Genomic DNA, 6,367 nt, shown 5'->3' on the forward strand with positions numbered 1-6,367 from the left:
CATCATCAGTAGTATCATCATCATCAGTAGTAGCATCATCATCAGTAGTAGTATCATCATCATCATCAGTAGTAGAATCATCATCATCAGTATCATCATCATCATCAGTAGTAGCATCATCATCAGTAGTAGTATCATCATCATCATCAGTAGTAGTATCATCATCATCAGTAGTAGTATCATCATCATCATCAGTAGTATCATCATCAGTAGTAGTAGTATCATCATCATCAGTAGTAGTATCATCATCAGTAGTAGTATCATCATCATCAGTAGTAGAATCATCATCATCAGTATCATCATCAGCAGCAGTAGTAGCATCATCATCAGTAGTAGTATCATCATCATCATCTGTAGTAGTATCATCATCATCAGTAGTAGTATCATCATCATCATCAGTAGTAGTATCATCATCATCAGTAGTAGTATCATCATCATCATCAGTAGTAGAATCATCATCATCAGCAGCAGCAGTAGTATCATCATCATCAGTAGTAGTGTCATCATCAGTAGTAGTATCATCATCAGTAGTATCATCATCAGTAGTAGTATCATCATCAGTAGTAGTATCATCATCATCATCAGTAGTATCATCATCATCATCAGTAGTAGTATCATCATCAGCAGCAGTAGTAGCATCATCATCAGTAGTAGTATCATCATCATCAGTAGTAGTATCATCATCAGTAGTAGTATCATCATCAGTAGTAGTATCATCAGCAGTAGTAGTATCATCATCAGTAGTAGTATCATCATCATTAGTAGTAGTATCATCATCATCAGTAGTAGTATCATCATCAGTAGTAGCATCATCATCAGTAGTAGTGTCATCATCAGTAGTAGTATCATCATCATCATCATCAGTTGTAGTATCATCATCATCAGTAGGAGTATCATCATCAGTAGTAGTATCATCATCAGTAGTATCATCATCATCAGTAGTAGTATCGTCATCATCATCATCAGAAGTAGTATCATCATCATCAGTAGTATCACCATCATTAATAGTATCATCATCAATAGTAGTACCATCATCATCAGTAGTAGTATCATCATCATCAGTAGTAGTAGTATCATTATCATCAGTAGTATCATCATCATCATCATCAGTAGTATCATCATCAGTAGTAGTATCATCATCATCAGTAGTAGTATCATCATCATCAGAAGTAGTAGTATCATCATCAGTAGTAGTATCATCATCATCAGTAGCATCATCATCATCATCATCAGTAGTATCATCATCAGTAGTAGTATCATCATGATCAGTAGTAGTATCATCATCAGTAGTAGTATCATCATCATCAGTAATAGTTTCATCATCATCAGTAGTAGTACCATCATCATCATCAGTAGTAGTATCATCATAATCATCAGTAGTAGAATCATCATCAGTAGTATCATCATCATCATCAGTAGTAGTATCATCATTATCATCAGTGATAGTATCATCATCAGTAGTAGTATCATCATCATCAGTAGAAGCATCATCATCAGTAGTAGTATCATCATCATCATCATCATGAGTATCATCATCATCAGTAGTAGTATCACCATCATCAGTAGTAGTATCATCATCATCAGTAGTAGCATCATCATCATCATCAGTAGTATCAGCATCATCAGTAGTATCATCATCATCATCATCAGTAGCAGTATCATCACCATCATCAGTAGTAGTAGTATCATCATCATCATCAGTAGTAGTAGTAACATCACCATCATCATCATTAGTAGTAGTATCATTATCAGTAGTAGTATCATCATCATCAGTAGTATCAGCATCATCAGTAGTAGTATCATCATCAGTAGTAGTATCATCATCAGTAGGAGTATCATCATCAGTAGTAGTATCATCATCAGTAGTATCATCATCATCAGTAGTAGTATCCTCATCCTCATCTTCATCAGTAGTTGTAGTATCAACATCATCATTAGTAGTATCATCATCAGTAGTAGTATCGTCATCATCATCATCAGAAGTAGTATCATCATCATCAGTAGTATCACCATCATTAATAGTATCATCATCAATAGTAGTACCATCATCATCATCAGTAGTAGTATCATCATCATCAGTAGTAGTAGTATCATTATCATCAGTAGTATCATCATCATCATCAGTAGTATCATCATCAGTAGTAGTATCATCATCATCATCAGTAGTAGTATCATCATCATCAGAAGTAGTAGTATCATCATCAGTAGTAGTATCATCATCATCAGTAGTATCATCATCATCATCAGTAGTATCATCATCAGTAGTAGTATCATCATGATCAGTAGTAGTATCATCATCAGTAGTAGTATCATCATCATCAGTAATAGTTTCATCATCATCAGTAGTAGTACCATCATCATCATCAGTAGTAGTATCATCATAATCATCAGTAGTAGAATCATCATCAGTAGTATCATCATCATCATCAGAAGTAGTAGTATCATCATTATCATCAGTGATAGTATCATCATCAGTAGTAGTATCATCATCATCATCAGTAGAAGTATCATCATCAGTAGTAGTATCATCATCATCATCATGAGTATCATCATCATCAGTAGTAGTATCACCATCATCAGTAGTAGTATCATCATCATCAGTAGTAGTATCATCATCATCATCAGTAGTATCAGCATCATCAGTAGTATCATCATCATCATCAGTAGCAGTATCATCACCATCATCAGTAGTAGTAGTATCATCATCATCATCATCAGTAGTAGTAGTAACATCACCATCATCATCATCAGTAGTAGTATCATCATCATCAGTAGTATCAGCATCATCAGTAGTAGTATCATCATCAGTAGTAGTATCATCATCAGTAGTATCATCATCATCAGTAGTATCATCATCATCAGTAGTAGTATCATCATCATCAGTAGTAGTATCATCATTATCATCATTATCAGTAGTAGTATCATCATCATCATCAGTAATAGTATCATCATCATCATCAGTAGTATCATCATCATCATCAGTAGTAGTATCATCATCATCATCATTAATAGTATCATGATCATCAGTAGTAGTACCATCATCATCAGTAGTAGTATCATCATCATCACTAGTAGTATCATCATCATCAGTAGAAGTAGCATCATCAGTAGTATCAGCATCAGTAGTAGTATCATCATCATCATCATCAATAGTATCATAATCATCATCAGTAGTAGTAGTAGTATCATCATCAGTAGTAGTAGTATCATCATCAGTAGTAGTATTTTCATCAGTAGTAGTAGCACCATCATCAGTAGTATCATCATCAGTAGTATCATCATCATCATCAGTAGTAGTATCATCATCATCAGTAGTAGTATCATCATCATTAGTAGTGGTATCATCATCATCATCAGTAGTAGTATCATCATCAGTAGAAGTATCATCATCAGTAGTAGTAGCATCATCATCATCAGTAGTAGTATCATCAACATTAGTAGAAGTATCATCATCATCATTAGTAGTAGTATCATCATCAGTAGTAGTAGTATCATCATCAGTAGTAGTATTATCATCATCATCAGTAGTAGTAGTATCATCATCATCATTAGTAGTATCATCCAGGCGAGGTAGTCAACATCTCTCTGTGTGTGTCTCAGATAGAACCCACGACTACCTGTATACCAGGCGAGGTAGTCAACATCTCTCTGTGTGTGTCTCAGATAGAACCCACGACCTCCTGTATACCAGGCGAGGTAGTCAACATCTCTGTGTGTGTCTCAGATAGAACCCACGACTACCTGTATACCAGGCGAGGTAGTCAACATCTCTCTGTGTGCGTCTCAGATAGAACCCACGACTACCTGTATACCAGGCGAGGTAGTCAACATCTCTGTGTGTGTGTCTCAGATAGGACACACGACTACCTGTACACCAGGCGAGGTAGTCAACATCTCTCTGTGTGTGTCTCAGATAGAACCCACGACCTCCTGTATACCAGGCGAGGTAGTCAACATCTCTCTGTGTGCGTCTCAGATAGAACCCACGACCTCCTGTATACCAGGCGAGGTAGTCAACATCTCTATGTGTGTCTCAGATAGGACACACGACTACCTGTATACCAGGCGAGGTAGTCAACATCTCTGTGTGTGTCTGCAGGAGTGGTGGTTGCTGTTCTTCTCTGCGCCTCTGCTGTGATGACTCTGATATTGGCAATGGCCATTTACCTCCACAGAAGGTGAGCTGGTGGTGGTGGTGGTGATGGTGGTGGTGATGGTGGTGATGGTGGTGATGATGGTGGTGGTGATGGTGGTGATGGTGGTGGTGGTGGTGATGGTGGTGGTGGTAATGATGGTGGTGGTGGTGATGGTGGTGGTGGTGATGGTGGTGATGGTGATGGTGGTGGTGGTGGTGATGGTGGTGGTGGTGATGGTGGTGGTGGTGGTGGTGATGGTGGTGGGGGTGGTGATGGTGGTGGTGGTGATGGTGGTGGTGGTGGTGATGGTGGTGGTGGTGATGGTGGTGGTGGTGATGGTGGTGATGGTGGTGGTGGTGATGGTGGTGGTGGTGGTGGTGATGGTGGTGGTGGTGGTGGTGGTGATGGTGATGGTGGTGATGGTGGTGGTGGTGGTGATGGTGGTGGTGATGGTGGTGGGGGTGGTGATGGTGATGGTGGTGATGGTGGTGGTGATGGTGGTGGTGGTGATGGTGGTGATGTTGGTGGTGATGGTGGTGATGGTGGTGATGGTGATGGTGGTGGTGGTGATGGTGGTGGTGATGGTGGAGGTGATGGTGGTGATGGGTGGTGGTGGTGATGGTGATGATGGTGGTGATGGTGGTGGTAGTGGTAGTGATGGTGATGGTAGTGGTGGTGATGGTGATGGTGGTGATGGTGGTGGTGATGGTGGTTGTGGTGATGGTGGTGGTGGTGATGGTGGTGGTGATGGTGGTGGTGATGGTGGTGATGGTGGTGATGGTGATGGTGGTGATGGTGGTGGTGGTGATGGTGATGATGGTGGTGGTGATGGTGGTGGTGGTGGTGGTGTTGATGTTGGTGGTGATGATGGTGGTGGTGGTGGTGATGGTGGTGGTGATGGTGGTGATGGTGGTGATGGTGGTGGTGATGGTGGTGGTGGTGGTGATGGTGGTGGTGATGGTAGTGGTGATGGTGGTGGTGGTGGTGGTGATGGTGGTGGTGATGGTGATGGTGGTGGTGGTGATGGTGGTGGTGGTGGTGATGGTGGTGGTGATGGTGGTGGTGGTGGTGATGGTGGTGGTGATGGTGGTGGTGGTGGTGATGGTGGTGATGGTGGTGATGTTGGTGGTGATGGTGGTGGTGATGGTGGTGGTGGTGATGGTAGTGGTGATGGTGGTGGTGATGGTGGTGGTGATGGTGGTGATGATGGTGGTGGTGGTGATGGTGGTGGTGATGGTGATGGTGGTGGTGATGGTGGTGGTGATGGTGGTGGTGATGGTGGTGGTGGTGGTGATGGTGGTGGTGATGGTGGTGGTGGTGGTGATGGTGGTGGTGGTGATGGTGGTGATGTTGGTGGTGATGGTGGTGATGGTGGTGATGGTGGTGGTGGTGATGGTGGTGGTGGTGGTGGTGATGGTGGTGGTGATGGTGGTGATGGTGGTGGTGGTGATGGTTGTGATGGTGGTGGTGGTGATGGTGGTGGTGGTGATGGTGGTGGTGGTGATGGTGGTGGTGGTGGTGGTGGTGATGGTGATGGTGGTGATGGTGGTGATGGTGGTGGTGGTGATGGTGATGATGGTGGTGGTGGTGGTGATGGTGGTGGTGGTAATGGTGGTGGTGGTGATGGTGGTGGTGGTGATGGTGGTGGTGGTGATGGTGGTGGTGATGGTGGTGGTGGTGATGGTGGTGATGGTGGTGGTGATGGTGGTGGTGGTGATGGTGGTGATGGTGGTGGTGATGGTGGTGATGGTGGTGGTGGTGGTGGTGGTGATGGTGGTGGTGGTAATGATGGTGGTGGTGGTGATGGTGGTGGTGGTGATGGTGGTGGTGGTGATGGTGGTGATGGTGGTGGTGGTGATGGTGGTGGTGGTGGTGGTGATGGTGGTGGTGGTGGTGGTGGTGGTGAATGTGATGGTGGTGATGGTGGTGGTGGTGGTGATGGTGGTGGTGATGGTGGTGAGGGTGGTGAGGTGATGGTGGTGATGGTGGTGGTGATGGTGGTGGTGGTGATGGTGGTGATGTTGGTGGTGATGGTGGTGATGGTGGTAATGGTGATGGTGGTGGTGGTGGTGGTGATGGTGGTGGTGATGGTGGTGGTGATGGTGGTGATGGTGGTGGTGGTGGATGGTGATGGTGGTGATGGTGGTGGTAGTGGTAGTGATGGTGATGGTAGTGGTGGTGATGGTGATGGTGGTGATGGTGGTGGTGATGGTGGTTGTGGTGATGGTGGT

The sequence above is a fragment of the Petromyzon marinus genome, chromosome 71, assembly GCF_048934315.1.
Source record: "Petromyzon marinus isolate PM22_M1 ecotype Great Lakes invasive population chromosome 71, UKy_Petmar_22M1.pri1.0, whole genome shotgun sequence".
NCBI classification, from domain to species: Eukaryota; Metazoa; Chordata; class Hyperoartia; order Petromyzontiformes; family Petromyzontidae; genus Petromyzon; species Petromyzon marinus.